Source organism: Oryza sativa, chromosome 9 (assembly GCF_034140825.1).
Source record: "Oryza sativa Japonica Group chromosome 9, ASM3414082v1".
NCBI classification, from domain to species: domain Eukaryota; kingdom Viridiplantae; phylum Streptophyta; class Magnoliopsida; order Poales; family Poaceae; genus Oryza; species Oryza sativa.
In genome coordinates, this window is record NC_089043.1 from 9379937 (window position 1) to 9399428 (window position 19492).

At 41.9% G+C, this 19492-nt stretch overlaps 1 long non-coding RNA gene across 1 annotated transcript; it reads right to left on the minus strand.

Annotated features, from left to right (window-relative positions):
- Positions 1–1833: 1833 nt before the first annotated feature.
- Positions 1834–5015, minus strand: LOC107278905 (uncharacterized). The gene is made up of 5 exons (XR_010735228.1): positions 4900–5015; positions 4567–4813; positions 4387–4488; positions 3419–3481; positions 1834–2066 (listed from the first exon to the last, which is right to left on the minus strand). It is a non-coding gene; the product is annotated as an uncharacterized lncRNA (long non-coding RNA).
- Between the last annotated feature and the right edge of the window lie 14477 nt (positions 5016–19492).

Here is a 19492-nt window from a genome sequence, read left to right on the forward strand (position 1 = left end):
CTTCGGAGAATCCGATGGGAGGTTGAGGCACTGTGGTTGACGGAGTGGCCATAGTCAAACGGTATTGTCTCCCATTCCGCTCGAACTCATAGAATGGCCCCAGCAGCACCGGATCTCCAGCAAGTGCAGGGTCTGGCATGGTTCGACGATTTCGATGAAAACCAACTCTCATGCGGGCTCTAGTGTTTATATTATGATAAATACCCATGGGAGGAGGCAAAGTCTCTGTAAGAGGCTGGAGTTCATGATTCCCATAAATGATGGCATTATCAAAATGTCCTTGATGCCCGAGTGGTTCTATTCGTCTATCAAGCATGACCACCCTAGCTTGCAATCTACGCAACTCAGTTATAGTTTTTGCGAGATATCTATCCATAGCACGAACCAGGCCAGCTAAGAATAGTCCTGGAGTGTCAATCTCTCTCATGTTTCCCTCAAGACCTGGATAGTAATTAGCGGAGGATTGGTTTGTGCGAGCTGGAAAGAAATGAAAGAACCCGTCCAACCCTGGCCTATAATGTCGGTAATACACAATCGCTTGTAATGCAGCTTCCTGCATTGCTGAGGGTGCATCCCAACCACAAGCTTGAAAGTAAAGGGGTGGTTCATGGGTCCAAAGTCCCTGTATACACAGCTCAGCCATATATGCTCGAGAGATGAACTCCGCTCATGAGAAAAGAAATGATACTCCGGTGGATGATCATAACCTAGATGTTGCAGCATAAGCCACAGGATGTGAGGCAGTGATTCTTCCTCAAAACCTCCAGAATAGCCCGATGGTTGCCACATAGAAGACATCTACAAGATATTGGAAGTATAGACCAATTAGAATTTCAATTGAAACTCTTTAGGAACTTGGAAATGGTGTTTTGGTTATTATGTCAGGTTCTGTCCAGCATACTGCTCTGAGTAAAAAATGAGAAGGACGACTGCTACCAGTTCTAGAATCTGCGCAGTTTAAAAAAAATTATATATTTTTTTTTAAAAAAAATGCGAGCATGTAAAATTCGTACCAATTTTGGGACATGCTAAGAACTTAATGTAGAGGCTTTACAAACATCTGGTGGCCTTTATATGACAAGCAAACTATGGTTAAAACAAATCAATTCCATCCTACCCCGTACTACCACTTTCTAGGCCATCGATAAAATTTTAAAATTTTAAATTCAAATTTAGAAGGGAAAAATTTAGTCATCTATTTACTGAGAAGTTTTCAAATCATTCAAGTACTGACTTGAATCGAATTTGTTTCATTCATTCCTTATTCTTCTCTATGAGTTACTACTTCTCTATTTATGCATCTTCCGGTCCTATAGAGTAAGATGGGGTTTTAAAATCAAAACAAGATTCATAGGAAAGGAATTTATCCAAACAGGGCTAAGAAGTAAGAATAGATTAGATTTTGCAAATATATTTTAGTGAGGACATTACCCTCAAAATATTTTCTTTTGAAGCCTTACTACCGCTCAGTCTTAAAAGGGTTCCTACAGTCGGTCTTGGCTCTGATACCAAAGCTGTCGGAAGCACTCCGAACCCCTTAGTATATTTGAAGGATGAATAGCTAATCACAATTCTTCCATCAAACATATTAAGACATTCGACGCTCCGAGAGAAAAATATGTGAGACATTGCCGGGCCTTTAGCCTGCCAGTCAACTTCAGCCTGAGATGTGCCCGTCAAACCACTCGAAGGTGGCGACCAGATGTGTTACACAATCAGGAGACTTGACAAAAATGGCTAAAGATCCACAACATCTCAAATATCTTTAACTCATACTCATGTTTAATATGTCCCTAACAAAAGGAACACACTAAACACTTTCATCCAAGCACATGATATCTCAACATAGGGAGTTCTAAGTTCTAAGTTTTAGTTAGGATCATACAACTTATAACTTAGATACACATGGCCGATTGGCTGAATAGATAGGTTCGCGGAAGCATCTTCTACCCAAAAGATCTTTCATGCAACCGACTAGGATAGACCCTAGTAAGAACCATCCTGGAAGAAAGAAACTTCCCCAACGAAATCATCCTCCACAGGAGTGATCTCACCTGCAACCAATTCTAAACATGCAACAATACAACAATACAAGCAAGAGTCAGTACAATAAATTGTACTGGCAAGCACCAAGCAAGCCTAGTACTCTACATGCATGGCAAATTCAAAGTAAAGCTAACATGGGATAATTTTAGCATAAAGCAAATTTAGTTTGCAAAGAGCATTTCAAATTTCAGATTTATTTTCAAATAAATTTCAGCAAGCATACACTTAGCAATTGGGCACCAAATTAGATGATAAACACATATAACATAGCTCCTTATTGCCTTCCATGGCAGCAAGGATATAAACCACAAATCACATCACATTTTGAAGTTCAAATTCAGCTTTAGAAGAATAAAACACATGTCTAAACTCATGACATATTCACACGCCGCTCTTGACCGTGAGCACGGCTAATCGATTAGTTTTAACTCTGCAGAGTACGTACACTTTACCCACATGATGCGAAATAATAATCATGCAAAAGCATGGCACGCGATACATAAGTACCCGATTTATTACTCACAACAAAGCCCTTCCAAGATTCATGATTTAGCCTTACACCAGCACGATACGTGTTACTCCATCCTAAGCCATACTCGATATATGACCTAGAACCGTTAAGTGGCGGGCCCACGCCTTAAACTTAACGCCGTGGTGGCGGACGCAACGGGAACCCACCCACGTGGCACAATACCGTTGTATTGGACAGACTTAGTCACCTAAACTACCACGTCGGGGTAAATAGGAAGTTCCTCTGAATCAACGACTAATTCCTCAGAATTATCGACTAACTCATACACACCGGCCTACCAGAATGTAAGGCTAAATCATAAATAATTTACTAAGCTTGGGCTATCCCATACTAGCACATGTGGTTGTACTGTATACGAAATGAATTGACGCTGAGTGAAGTCCTTAGGTCGGTTTGGGCACACTCTCCCCCTATCAGTACACAACTAAACACAATATGTGTACCACATGCGGCCCAAACCTAAAATCCACATTTTCCAACATTTTATTTAACAAATATCACATTTTATCATTTTAATCCAGATCATAAAATAAATCATTTAATATATGTAATTGAGCCCAAATGGTAAGTAAACTCATCACTAAGCATGGCTGAGCATTTTTATAGACTTGCTATCTCAAACATCATTCTTAATGTGACACAATGGATTGTTCCTAAGGTTTTGGAATAATGGTTAAGGTCTTTTGTGGAGTTCAGGTGATAATGCAAGTTAAGGAGTTGATCTAACAAATTTTACAAGATTTTAATGGATTAGTGTACAATAGACATGCATATTTTGCAAACTTTTCAAAAACATCCAAATCATAGGTTCAATGTGATCAAAGAAGGGAGGTGGCTTGCCTTGCTCTTCCACTCCTTGCTCAGCTACAAAGTAGGCCTCCTCGAGACTCGGCTGCGAATCGTCTAAACATACATATGCAAAAATTTAAAATTTAAACATACATAAAAATCCAACATGCTCTAAAATGAATGCTTTTTTTTATGGAGTTGGTGTGCTCTGTGTTAGTTTGATTTTCAGTGAAAGAAACTTCAATCTAACAGTTTACATTCAAAGTTACAGATTTTTTTTTAAAGTGTTTACATGTTAATTATGGTCCTAAATGCATTTCGAATTATTGAGACATAAATCTTTATGATTCTGTTAAGTCAAACATTTTTATGATGCAAAGCATGAAAATATGATTCCAACATAATTTAGTTTGCAATTTTTAGAGTCAGGATGAATTTTCTACCACTTTCTAAAGTTCTGACATTTTTCAGTTGATAGGAAATTAGTTTTTGTATTTTCTCAAATTTTCATACATCATTTTCCTTTCTCAGGTCCACCAGACAGAGACTAACATTTTGCGCAAAAGCTCCTGGGTTCTCAGGAAATAGATCCCGCAGCCCCTAGCACGTGTTCCAGGATTTTATTCAAAATGGGACTTGAGTTCTATGTTATTTACAGATTAGTGCACGACCCCATATGTAAGTGATTGCTCGGGCTGCTAATACATCCCTGGGAGTCTTTAAATTTCAAAAGCCATGCCCTTGCTCTGGACAGAACAGAGCAGCAGCACAGCCACGAACTTCACAGTATCACCAGCGGCGAACAGCGGCGATTCAGCTCAAGCTCCCAAAACAAAAAGTGTAGAGAACAACCGTACGAACCTATTGGTGTTTTTCTTGCAAGCCTTGGTGCTCTATAGCGGCTGTCAGGGTGTTAGAAGCGGCGGCTAAGCTCGGCTTGCACATGCATGTGAGTTTTGAGGCTCGATCTAATCGTGCATGCGTATGGTAAGGACTCTAGGGACTACTAGGAGGCTCACCAAGAAGCAAACGCAGCTCAGCGAAGTCTTGGCGACGGTGTACTGGTTCGGCGACGGCGCGGCTGCTACGGTCGTCGTCGACGGCGTATCCCCAGGCTTCTACTGCAAAGAGAGGAAGCATGCCTCTGTTTAGATCAGCACAAGGTAGCTCTAGGCGGAAAATATTGCGCCGAAGCTCACCAGAGAAGGAGAAAGAAAGGAATGGCGTCGGCGGCTGGGATTGGAGAAGAAGAAGAGGATCTCCCACTGTGGTCCACCTCGCGTCGATTCCTTCGGGATTCTTGATCTACAGGTGTTGATGAAGCTCGTGACGAAGTGGCTCAGCCTGTAACGAACTATGGAAGCCGGGCGACGAGCAAAGGCGAAGCAGCGGCGTCCAGAGCGCGACGGTGTTCCGATTTGACGCGGTCACGTTCCCGGAGATTGGCTGCACCAAATGAGGTGTTCTTGGTGGTGTTAGAGACGGCATTGAGAGGGGATTACAGAACGCATATTGAACGGAAATGGGCTCACCGGATTGCGACGGAGTCGAGGACTTATCTCGCCGGCGCCGGAGATGGCGCCTCCGTTCCCGGCGAATCCGAGGCGGGGTACCTCGGTTCTTCCGCGAAACGAGACAAGGGCGAGAGGGAGAGAAAGTTGGTCGGCCGGTCGGGTTAAGTATGGTCGCCGGCGGAGATGGACAGGAGGAGCTCGCCCTCTCCCGTGCTCGACGCGTGCTCACACGCGTGGCATGCGAGTTCAGGCAGTGGGCCCGTGTGGAGAGGAATGTGAGGCTGACAATGGGGTCCCGCCATGCAGCCCTGGCCCACATGGCAGCGACTAGTGAGAGAGAAGGAGAGGAGATCTAGGTTTTGGCCAAGTCTGGAACAGAGGTGGAATTCCATCTTTGGGTTCAGTTTAAAATTAGTTCCAGGCAGAGTTAGAGCTAGTGACCAAAGGCAAAGTTGTAAAGCAATGATTGAACTACAGTTTGGATCGAGTTTTACAGCCTAGGAGTTCAAGATCCAATTTTGGCAGAGTGTCAAAGAGTGCTCCAGAGAATCTGTCAAAATCCTGTGCTTAAGTGTTTAGAGAGTTGTTTGGTTGATCTAATGAGTTGATAAGCTAAATTAAAATCCACATTTAGTTTCTAAGGTCAGCAAGAAGTTACCACAAATTCTTCCCAGATTTTTGAGTTGTTCCAAGAATTTTTCTTTGATCCATTGGTTTTAGTTAAATATGAACATGATCCTATAAAGCATATGCATACACCACAAAATGCACAAACAAGCAAGCATATAAGTTTTAAACAAAAGTTTTATTTATTTTACTTCTTCCACCATTTCCATATTTTCCAAACACCCAAAGTCATGGTATGTGACACCCTATTGGGAATTCTTGGACGTCCGCCACGCAATCGACGTGATGCACCTCACTAAGAACTTTTGCCTAAACCTTCTTGGCTTCCTAGGTGTATATGGAAAGTCGAAAGATACACTGGAAGCACGTAATGATCTGAAGCATATGGAACAATGCGGCGACCTTCACCCGGAACCAAAGGAGAAAGGAAGCCATTACTTCCAGCCAGCTACACTCTTAGCAAGGCAGAGAAGGAAAGTATGTTTGAATGCTTGGAGAGCATCAAGATACCGTCAGAATACTCCACGAATATAAAGCGAATAATAAGCACGAAGGAGAAGAAGTTCACAAACCTAAAGTCTCATGACTGTCACATGTTGATGACACAGCTGCTACCAGTTATAATAAGGGGTATCCTCCCAGACAATGTCTGGGCAACAATAAGAAAGCTATATGCTTTCATGAACGCAATTTCGCAGAAGGTCATCAATCCGGATAGATTAGAAGCCCTTCAGAATGATGTGGTACAATGTCTTGTCAGCTTTGAGTTGATATTTCCACCTTCATTTTTATAATGACACATCTGCTTTGTCACCTTGTTAAAGAGATCGGTATTCTCGGCCCTGTGTACCTACACAACATGTTTCCTTTCGAGAGGTACATGGGCGTTCTGAAGAAGTATGTTCATAACCGTGCTCGTCCAGAGGCAAGCATCGCCAAGGGGTGGAACAGAGGAGGTCATTGAATTTTGCATAGAATTTATCGAAGACCTTCGCCCAATCGGGGTACTTGAATCACACCATGAAGGGAGATTACGGCGAAAGGGGACTCTCGGAAGGAAAGCAATAATGACGGTAGACAACAATTTATTCCGTAAAGCCCATTTCACGGTTCTGCAACAATCTTCATTGGTGGCTCCCTACATCGAGGAGCACTTGGCTCTAATTCGCGCCAGAAACATCGGTAAGTCCGATGCATGGATTACACGGCATCACATTGATACTTTCTCCGAGTGGCTGCGACAACATCTCATGGGTAACGAGACGATTAACCAACAACTGGCCTTCCTGGTGAGGGGACCATCTGGCTCGATCGCGACATTCCAGGGATATGAAATCAATGGGTACACATTCTTCACGAGAGCCCAAGACATGAAGAGCACGAACCAGAACATTGTTATTCGTATCGATGCCATGGGACACGATGGTACAACTAGCACGTATTACGGTGCCATCGAGGACATATGGGAACTTGACTATGAACCTCTCAAGGTCCCTCTGTTCCGGTGCCAATGGGTTAGGTTGACTGGTGGAGGTGTAACGATCGATGACAGTGGGATGACAACGGTTGACCTTAACAAGGTTTGATACTCGGACGAACCTTTTGTCCTTGCCAATGATGTAACGCAAGTTTTTTACGTCAAGGACATGTCTAGCAAAGGAAAAAAGGGCAAAGGGCCTGATGAGCCGAAGCGCCACGTGGTTTTCCCAGGAAAAAGAAAAATCGTCAAAGTAGAGGACAAGACTGACGAGGATTACGATCAGTTTGATGGGAAACCCCCTTTCACGGTGACGATTGACCCTAGCACCCTCCTATCAAATGAAGACACTCCTTACTCACGTAGCGATCACAAGAAAGGAACAATAGTGAGGAGAAAGTACGTGCGGTCAACCGTCACCGCCGATGTATTACCGTAATTGTTGTGTACACGATGTAAACTATTTTTGATGTATTGAATATCCAAACAAATCAATTGTTGTATGACATATTTTAATTATGTATGATTATTAGAATTTTTATCAAATTGAAATCATCCATATGCTAGTTATATATGATTATTAGAATTTTTAAAAGTTTTAAAACATGCACGTGGTATTTACATATGTTAATTAGAATTTTTAACAATTTAATATCATGATATGCTAATTATATATGATTATTAGAATTTTTATTAATTTTAAATCATGCATGTGGTATTTACATATGTTAATTAGAATTTCTAATAATTTAATATCATGCATATGCTAATTATATATGATTATTAGAATTTTTAACAATTTTAAATCATTCATGTGCTTATTATATATTATCCACTTAGTTTACTACAGGTAACAATAATTTTTCGAAGGTTTTGTCATTAATTTTTCGGCTTTAAATAATTGTAATGCATTATTTACTATTTTTGAAACACATATGTAATGAAATTCAAAATTCAGTGCTATTTTTCTTTAGCCCCGGTTGTTGTTACGAACAGGGAGTAATGATCTGTACCCCCGGATGTTCTCACCAACCGGGACTAAAGATCTAGGGGTATATATATTCCCGGTGTGCCCTCGTCTTCTCCACCAACACTTAGACGTTTTTCCATCGAGATCGATCTCGGCTTCTCCTTCGCCGCCACTGCCTAGGGCAACCCCGCGCCGACGCCGCCGTCGTCTCTCGCCGTCGCTTGGCGGTCCTTGCCGCCTCCACCGTAGACACCGCCGCCGCATCTCTTGGGTGAGAGTCGCCGCTGCCTCTCTCTCTCTCTCACTCTCTCTCGATCTCGATCTCTCTCTCTCTCCAAACCGCCGCCGCCTAGCTCGTTGCTGACGCCACTGCCACGCCACGGTCAACCGCCACCGCCGACGACCGACTTCGCCGCGGCCACCACCGCCGACGACGCCGACGCCACTGCCACGCCACCGCCCCCGCCTTGAGCTCACCACGCCGCCACGCCGCCGCTCCGCCGCCGCCACTGCCGCGCGCCCCGACCTTGCCGAACGTGAACGAACGTGATTGAAACGTGAACGAACGCGAACGAACATGAACGAAACGTGGACGAACGTGAACGAACGCTTAACGAACGCGAACGAACGCGAACGAACGTGAACGAAACGCGAACGAACGTGAACGAAACGTTAACGAATGCGAACGAACGTGAACAAACGTGAACGAAACGCGTGAATGCACTTGTACTAAAAGTGTGAGAACGAACGCGAGCGAAACTTGTACGAACAAGATAATTAAACGATTATTAAACTTAGCATACATATATGATTATATATATAGGTTAAAACGTGAAATACAATATATGTAACTTGGCCCATTTAGACTAATACATTTTCCTGGTAATGTTGCAGAGAAGACGTCGTCGTCGTCCCTCAAGCCGAAGTTGTAGCTAGCCATCGAAGGAATTCGTGCAGGCAATAATGTAAAGAAGTGATTGTTAGAGATTTAATATAAGATTATTAGAGTTTTAATATAAGATTATTAGATTATTAGAGTTTTAATATAAGAATATTATATTATTAGAGTTTTAATATAAGATTGTTAGACTTAGCATATATGATTATTACAATTTTAATATAAGATTAGTAGAGATTTAATATAAGATTAGTAGAGATTTAATATAAGATTGTTAGACTTAGCATATATGATTATTAAAATTTTAATATAAGATTATTAGAGTTTGAATATAAGATTGTTAGACTTAGCATATATGATTATTACAATTTTAATATAAGATTAGTAGAGATTTAATATAAGATTAGTAGAGATTTAATATAAGATTGTTAGACTTAGCATATATATATGATTATTACAATTTTAATATAAGATTAGTAGCGATTTAATATAAGATTGTTACACTTAGCATATATGATTATTATAATTTTAATATAAGATTATTAGAGTTTTATTATAAGATTGTTAGACTTAGCATATATGATTACTGCAATTTTAATATAAGATTATTAGAGATTTAATATAAGATTAGTAGAGTTTTAGTATTACGCTTAGCAAATATGACCTATAGACTTAACAAATATTTTTTGTATGCACAGATGGCTGATCGCAATGAGGAACAGATACTGTACGATACAATCGCAGAAGGAAGCAGCCAGTACTGGAACGAAGAAGAGGGGAACGAGGATCCAAACCAGCACTTGAACGAGGAGGGGAACGTGGAGAGGGATGCGGAGGGGAACGAGGAGGAGGAGGCTAGTGGAAGTCATCCCTCCGCTGGACAGAAGAGGGCACGCGGACAACGAGGTGCCGCGAAGAAGATAGAGAATCGGCACATCATAACTGAGGTGGACGAAGACGGCCGACCTAGTGCCCCGGCAGAAGCAGCCAAGAATTTTATACGCCACAGCGGTTGGGTTGTGAGGGACAACGTCCCTGTCAACATGGTGTACTAGCGCAAACAATGGCACGCGGGGATAATGACAGCTTTGTCCCGGAATCAGAGAAAGAGATCATGTGGTCTGTGGACCACAATGCTCGAGACGTTCACGCTACCCGTGGGTACGGAGAACATAGTGAAACAGTGGACTCTGAAGAAAATGGCAAAACAGTTCCAGAGCTTCAAGGGAGATCTCAACAACAAATACATCCTGAAGGGACTAACACCGAACTTCGACGTATTCCCAAAGCTAAGGGATCATTGGGACGAGTTCGTTGCTTACAAGACAGGGCAACAAGGACAAGCGATGATGGCCCGAAACAAAGAAAATGCCGCCAACAAGAAGTACCATCACCACTTGGGGTCAGGCGGATATAGCGTCGCAATGCCGAAGTGGGAGGAGATGGAGGCAAGATTGATTGAGAGGGGTATCGAACCGGCCACCGCTAAATGGCTGGATCGATCGAAGTTCTGGTACTATGCTCACGGTGGAACGCTTAACCCAGTTGATGGCTCCCTTGTCTTCAGCGATCAGATACGCGAGGCTGCCAGTCGACTAACGAACGCAGCGGAAGCCTCTTCTCAGGGCACATTCCGACCCGACAGAGAGAAGGACGAGCTGTTACTCGCCCTACAGACTCCCGAGCATCCAGGATGAACACGAGGGAAAGGCGTGATTCCCTGGAAGATTGGATTCAAGGAGGACATCCACACGTACAGGAGTCGGATGAGGAGCAAGAGAGATACTGAGGCGAAGATTGTAGATCTTGAGTATAGGGTATCGAGCTACGAGCTCAGCATGCAAGAGGAGGTGGCAAGGAAGGTGGATGAACGTATGGCCACACATCGGTCCCAGGATCCCCAGCCGTACATTCCTCCTGCAATGGTCAGCCCATCAGGCAATCGTAGCAGCTGCGCCTCAACAGGGCAGGTAGGATCACAGAGCATGGACGCCATGCAAACCCAGGACAAAACCACCTGCCCCGTTGATGAGATCACGCAGCGGACACCATGTGAGCTGCATATTCCCTTCAAGAACTTATCAATCAAGGTATGCTCGTAGTTTGATGATTTTTGACTTGTACATTCCGCAAGTTGCTACTTAGGTTGATTACTAATAGATAACCTCTCATCACGTGAAGGTGGCGTCGGGAATGGCCATCCCAACGGACCCTTCCGGGACTTACCACTGCAGGCCGATTCCAGCAGGATACTCGAGGGTCGAAGTTGAACTGGTGGAAGCCGCGTACGAGGACCTCGAGTTGGACTACCCAGGAGGAGACAGTGAGACGCATCTACGAGACACAAGCCATGCCATTATACTATCGCGACAAGCGGTACATCATCCTCCCTGGGCGACAAGCGGCGTCTCGTGCACCATCTCCTCCGGCTCCGCCATCTCCTCCTGCACCATCTCCTCCGGTTCCTCCGCCACGTCCTCCTGCACCATCTCCTCCGGCTCCTCCGCCACCTCCTCCTGCACCATCTCCTCCGGCTCCTCCGCCTCCCTGCCTCCTTCGCCTCCTCCACCTCCACCGTGTCCGCCTGCACCTCCCAAGACAAGGTCTCGCCAAGCTCCACCGCCTGCCCGCACAAGGGCAACGAAGAAGGCGAAAGTTGACGCCACCAATAACAAGGAGCCGCAGTACGATTGCAGTCAAGAGGAGCTTGATGCTTATGTGGCAGGAGAAGTGAAGAGGCAACTCAAGCCTCGGAGTCCTGAAAAGAAGATACCTATTGACCCGAGCATGAAGAACTTCTTTAAGGGAATGTCCACAACAAACAAGGAGGCCTCACAGATATCGGACTATGACCGAACACTTCAGAAAGCCTATCACAAGAAGTCCAAACCAATCCCTCAGCTTGGAGAACAACCAAACCAAGAGGTTGAGCCGTTAGTGACCAGCAAAGATTTTGGCATAACGGAATTCATTTCAAACACCGGTCTAACTGTGGATCAGCTAATTCGAGGCGCACCAATCCCGAAGGCGGAAGTGGCATACAAGTTTGAACTCGGTAAACCGCTTGTCACGCCTGAGCAGCTGCAGTCCCTACCAACGCAGATGTACAAATTCCATGAAGGGTACATGGAAATGAGCGCCAAGGGTAGAGAGATGTTCGGAGCGAGGATCAGAAACCCCGACTTCTTGCAAGGAGAAGATGTTCTCTGGATCCATTTCAAGGATCTCTTTGATCTGTACCATCTAGACGCCCTCGACGTCTCTCTTCTGAGCGCATGTATTTTGTGAGTATCTTTGAGTTCGATTTGTTTCGTTCAATAATTAGCTCCTGGCATATATATAAGCAATAATAATTTCCTCTCATCGTTGTAGAATGGAGATTCAAAGGGCCCAACGGCGGAGGGTCTACGATACTGGGTTCATCGACCCTTGAAAAATCAACACCGAAATGATCGACAAGTACAAGAAAGACACAGAGGACAATCTCGTCCATCTCCTAACGCAGCAGCATTTCAAGACGTACATACTACTGCCGTACAACACAGAGTGAGTTTTTATTATCGTTCGAACAAATTTCGTTCCCATACATATAGCATGTACATTTTCATATATATCTCATCTCACGCATATTCCAGATTCCACTGGGTCCTGTTATTCTTCGACTTGGACGCATGCAGAGTCACTGTGTATGACTCAATGAATAAAGAGGAGAAGATTTTTGACAAGGTCTTCCAACTGATAGACAGGTAATATAATGCCATCTATTCCAAAGTCGCGGGGATTCTATTGCTATTATGTTGGTCTCGGGTAATAATTAATTAATCATAGCTTGCAACTGCATATGTAGGGCTTGGGATCGGTTCCGTCAATTGGTCCACGGGACTTGGGAAGAAAAACCTGGACGGAGGTTTCATTTTCCAGTGAGTACATGCATGATCCAAAATTATATTGAATTGAATCTCTAATTACAGTTAATATAAAGAGTATATTAAATCTCTCATCGTTTCTCATGTAGTGTGCAAAGCAGGACCAGGGAACTAACTTATGCGGCTACTACGTATGCGAGTATGCCCACTGCCTATCAAACCAAATATGCACCACACGAGAGCTCGATGTACATATACATAAACCATTCAAAATTTCATTGCGTATCGATTTGTTAAGTTGTTTATTAATTTCATATATTGATATGTCATTATTTTTCGAATGATAGCGTATTCACATGAGGGATAATCTCCCACACAAGGATTTTATCACGGCTGTTCAAGAACAACTGATGGGATTCATCAACAAAGAAGTCCTTAATCCCAATGGTGAATTCTATTACGACGGATCGACAATTCATAACGTCGGTCCTTCCTCTTCTGACATAACGCCGGCGTCGAAGTCGTAGCTATAGCTACTGAGCAAATGAATTGTACTATATATGCATGTATATATATATATTTATATATGTACACATTTACTTTAGTGTTAATATATATTTTGGTAACATATATGCACATAAAATGTTAAGTGCTTTCAATTATACATATGTGTGTAATATATGTATTTATACATATACACATATGCACATATATATATATATATATATACACATACATATATATATATATATATATATATATATATATATATATATATATATATAACCATGCAGCAAACAGAGCCATGCAAATAAAAAAAATGATACACCAATCTTTAGTCCCAGTTGGTAACACAAACCGTGACTAAAGATGGTTTGGCCGGCCACGTGGCTGACCGATCTTTAGTCCCGGTTGGTAACACGAACCGGGATTCGTAGTCCCGGTTGGACAACCGGGACTAAAGGGGGGTTACGAACCGGGACTACAAACGGTTTCTCCACCAGTGTATACCCTTAACATCGTGATGGACACCCAGTTAGCCTCCAACCGCACTCTTTTTCCTCTCCCTCCCCCACTCTCTCTCCTACCAATTAACCCCCTTTGTCCTTCTATTCAACACAGCACCCCGATATGGGTAATAGCCATACTCCTGTTTATATGTATTGTTCTATCTTGGATGTATTATACCAAGTACAAAAGGAGAGCAAGCAACCTAATCTAGCCAACCAATTGATCTTGATGAGCAAAGCGGCAGGTTGTACTCGGCATCTAGCGAAAGGGCTTCCTCCTGGTATAAACTCGATGTGGCGTTGTGTAAGGCTTATGATTTGATGCCCTTCCCTCCTGTAAAGCATCATGTTTATACTGTGATATAACTCCTTGCGCAAATAAAACTCAGGGTCTCAAATAAGTATGGAAAAACAAGGCCTTATTTCTACTGGAACGGACTTTACAGTCATTCCTTGTTTGTATATTTATCCATATTTAGAAATACCTTTCCATATAAGAATAAGTATGAAATAATCACAATGATAGTAAGTGCGGGTATACGGGGTATGCCATATCTATAATACTCACACTCTTTACCGATGCAGCCAACAATGTCACCTTACTCTGCCCCATCCCATCCCTCCCTCCTATCTCAAGTTAGTGATATCTCGATGACACAAGGACAGTGAGGTTACGTCAATTTCTCTATCGAGGCCATGCTAATTTCGTCGACGATAGCCTGATCTGCTTCCTGACTGCCCAATCTAGTACAATCTGCACCAGGATCCTCCACCAACTTGACATGCTCCAAGTCTCCGGTACTCTTCTTTTTTTTCCTACTCCCTCCCTGGTTCCCCTTATTTTTCTAGGCTTGGACCACCAAAGCAACCGCCTCATGCACAAGTCACCGTGCGCTCTATAGGTCACATGTGCCCATACAGAGCTACCGCTCTGGCCGAGCTGGCAGTCTGTCTCCAAGGTGGCATTGGGAGGCCACTCGCTAACTTACCACATTAATCATGTCCTTAGACACCTATCTTTTATTGTGAGCAAAGAAATATTGTATAGGTTTTAAATTATTGTAATATTCTAACAAGATTCCTCTCCTATCCTAAGGGTCATCTAACTATCTTGGATTAAGCAATTAAGCCATTTCATTAATAAATAAGAAATTTAACCATCCGTAACGATATTAAGAGTACCAACCTCCTGCTAAATGAGGTACCGTGCTACATGAGTTGCTGAGAAATACCAAATTATAGTATCTTTTAAGTACCTAAAGTTGCTCTTAAGGGTATTAACAGTTGTTGTATATATAATCTTTCTATGTCATATTTAAAAGATATACAGATAACCCATACAACAAGTTATCCTAGCATACACCAACAGCCCATACAATAAGTTATCCATATTAAAATTAAGACTTAGGGTGAAATTCAGCTAAATGGATTGGCTTTTTCGTGTATTACGTAAATTGAGAAGAGCTGCTAGCGCATGATTAACTAAGCATTAACTATTATAAACTTTAAAAGAAATTTATCTGATTTTAAAAAATATTGCACATAAAATGTTTATTAAAAATAACTTACCGTTTAGTAGTTACGAAGCACACAAGACGAGTTAGCAGCCAACCAAAAAGCTACTAATTGAAACTCACCCGTCACCATTAATTCAAGTTGCGTACTAAGTCTGGTAATCGATGGACGGCGTCCTACTTTTTTTCCTTTTCGCTTTAGCATTCTCTCCAGACGGTTACGTCACACCATTATTTATGTCATAATAATTACCAAAAGCTGATTCAAGGCAAAGGTTTTTTTTTAATATATAGTGGGATGTTGCGAGCGTCACTGCTGCACAGATCTTTTTAGCCCGGTTTGCAACCCCTTTATTCCCAGGTAGCAAACCGGGGCTACGAATGCGGGACTAAAAATCGCTATATTTAGTCTCGGTTTAAATACCCGGAACTAAAGATCACATGGTCCCGTTGCACTTATAAATCGGGATTAAAGGTGTCTTTTAGTCCTGGTTTTTTAAAGAACCGGGGCTATTGTGGAATTTGGTCAACCCGTAAAAAATGGTTTCTCCAGTAATGCGTCTTTTATGTAAATATGCACCTTGATTTATTGTTATACACAATTTAAATAGAATATATATGTAATTCAATTCAATTCAAAGTGTAATATCCGAACTGAGAAAGACATCAGTTTACAAAATCTACTCCATGAAAAATATTAACAAAAGGTAATGCACCCAGACTCACCATCATCGAGAAACTCCGCTATCCCTGTAACTTTTTCGTGTGAACTCCACTTGTAACAATGCTCCATATTTTCTCCCATCATCACTATCATCGTATCAAGCGAAATTGGATTCCTCCATCACTTGCATATTCTAAACTCCTCGAAGACTAGGTTCACCTTCATTTTTATTGTTGGGTTTAATCCCATATCGGTAATTAATGATGGAGGAGCACGACATAAAAGGTGGGAGCATTCCGTATCCATAAGATTAGTCTTTTGGATAACATAGGCCCAAGATCTAAAGTTATGCTTCCGATTAATCATGTAGTAGAGTAGGCCCAATATGACCTAGGTGACCCACGGTTGGTGGGCTATACTGCGCACTCTAGCAAGTGGTATCATAGCCTAGGTTTGAAAACCCAGAATAATTTTCATGGGTCACACAGTAGGGAGCCCCGGTAATAAGTCTTTGGGTTCACATGGGTTGATGTGATGGGAAGATTGTTGGACCCGATGTGTGACGAGAGAGATTGTTGGGTTTAGTTTCACATCAATAATTGATAACGGGGTAGCACAACTTAAAAGGTGGGGCACACATCACCCATCAGACTAATCTTTTGAATTGTGTAGGCTCAAAGACCTAAACCTAAAGTTGTAGCTCTAATTCGACCTGTGGTTTGGAAACCCAGAATAACTTTCATGGTTCTCATGGTGGGGGTGCCCCAGTAACAAGTATTCGGGTCACATAGATTGATATGACGGAGAAGATTATTGGGCCTGATTTGTGACATGTGGAGACAGTTCTTACATATCAGACTAACTAGTTTTTTGGGTCATGTAGGTTCAAGATTAAAGCTGTGGCTCCGATTAAGCCATGGTGGAGCAGACCTAATATGACATAATGACCCACAGTTAGGGGTTATGCTACACGCTTAAAAGAAGAGAATATACCTCAGAATTTATTGCAGATTGAATATATATATAGTCTAAAATTCATGTATACTTCATTAATACAAGGGCAAGGTAAATATGAATGCACTTAAATCGCAGCATCACCAACAGTCATCATATTTCATTCCCAAAACGGATTTTGAGGGGTTTTTTTTTACAAATCAGATCCAACATATTCCCAAAAGCCTTACATTAGTTTTGGAGTTCCCATCTCCATATATTTCATTATGTAGATTTGAGGGTGAGAGAGCGACTCCCAATCTCTCGTTCGCGTGTTTCTCTCTCCTTCCCTGCGCTTCTCCTCTCCTTCCCGCGCGAGCGGCGAAATTTCTATTGGGAGCATGCGTGTCATCGTGATCTCTTTCTGTACGCGTGAATGGAAAAAAAGGGAAATTCCTGTTGGTAGTTTAACAGAAGGGTCCACTTTTAATTTTTGGGAATTAATTTAGGCTATCTCTTGGAGGAAGGAGTTTTTTCACTTCCTATTTACAGTTTAGGAAACCAAAAAATCAAATTTTGGTAGTTTAACATAAGGGTCCACTTTTTTTTATTGAATTTAGGCTATCCCTTGAAAGAAAGAGTTTTTTCACTTTTTTATTTTCAGTTTAGAAAACCCAAAATCAAATTTTGGGAATGGATTATTGCTAACCTGTGGGTGATGCTCTTATTAGTTATCGTCGGAGGATATTCGTGTTTGTGGATGCCGGCCGGATTGATTTCTATTATTGAGAAAAAAAGCTGTTTACATCTAGCTCATTGATCACACGCGGGATATATATAAAATAATCCAAACATTCTTGTTTCATGCAAATCTGAATGTATTTATATTTTGAATTAAGGATCATTTGCATGAACACTTTCCCGCGCCAAGCGTCTCGCATCTCCGGTATGTGATGAGTTTTATTTGATCCTACCACCACAAACGGCGCAGAAAGCAACTGGTTCTAGTATAAGATTAAACTTGCATATATTGCGATTGAGCAAGATCTTAAAATTAAATTAAAGCTGCACTGAAACACAATTTTAAATTCGCGGAAGGCTTTTCTGATTGATCATACGTACGACACACATCTGGACGAATGAAAAAGAATATCAGCCAAACATATCTTTTCAGATATATATTTTCGTACTTTGATATATACTCCTATTTTTTAGGTTATTTTCGTACTTTGATATTAGTTTCATGGACCGCTCTTTTACCCTGTGGTCCATGAACTAACACTTAATGATCTAGAAGACAATTTTAAAGGAGAATATTACTTTTGGAATCGAATCCATTCGATGGATACCCCAAATTTTGACCAGTGATCGAAAAGGTAATAAAAGAAAGATAAAATCCAATCTCCTACTTTGGGCCGCTTGAGCAAAAAGAAAATTTGGATTCCAGAGAAAAGCTAATAGCGGCCGGTGAAGAACATATATTATTATCATTATTATTACGCCCACAGATGCTAGAGCCCAGCCTTGCCCTGCCTGTCTGCTTCGAGTTTAGAGCTCTTCTATTTCTTCACGTTCTTCGTTGCAACCATTCGTTCGTCTCCCGCATCGTGGGTATATTTTAGCCGTAAAACAGCCCATGATAGAGTTCATGATCTTTGGACCACCTTAAACCACTTCTTTACAACATTAACAATTTTGAGCATATCGACTCTAGTACGCTGATGAGCTCTCTTACATAGTTACATATACACAAACCCTAATTTACATTATTACATATACGCAGAAAGTTGCATATGCACATACCCTAATTTGCATATGCAGAAAGTTGAACATGGAGAAGAAGAAAACGTGGTCCTAAATAGAATGTATTCCCTCAAATTTACAGATGTGCACGCGCGTTGAACAAAGCAAATGTTGATGAAAAATTATACTAGTATATCATTCTGGCCCCAAATTACCATGGTCCTTCTCTAGGGTTGACGTGATATACCACAACGTGGCATATTCATCAATCCTATACCGACTAACAAGTGGAGCCCACTTAAAAAATTTTCTTTTCCTCCTTTTCCTTTTCCATTTTCTTTTCTCTTCTTCCTTCGAGTGTTAGTGTAGAATTAGTGATGATGCCATGTCATCGCCACGTAGAATCTCAAAGGGTCATGGCAATTCAGCTAAAGGGTCACATATTCTGACAATTTGTGAGATTTGAATCTCTGTATTTTTTATAGTTCTAGGACCTAGATGGGATAATCATGTAAGGATAGGGAGCAACCATCTACTTTATAGGCTATTATGATAAACCAATTAGAACTGAAAATGTACTTGAATAATATACACTTTCCAAGCAACAATGTAAAGTCCGCAGATGCACATAAACTAAGATATATTGGATCTAAGAAAATGATATAGGACCATACACTGCTCCTACAAGAAAGACATACTACAATTTATTTACTTCAACATCATTAAATTAAGGGAATGAAGTAGTAGAAAATATTGAAGAAAAGGTAGACGCATGAGGGGATGAGGAGGGGGAGGAGAGGGGAGGGGGGCGGAGAAGGAGATGTGGGGGGGGTGAGAGAATGAGGGAAGGAGGAGGAGAAGAGATAAGGTTGATGAGAGGAGATAAGGAGATGAGATGAGAGGAAGAGA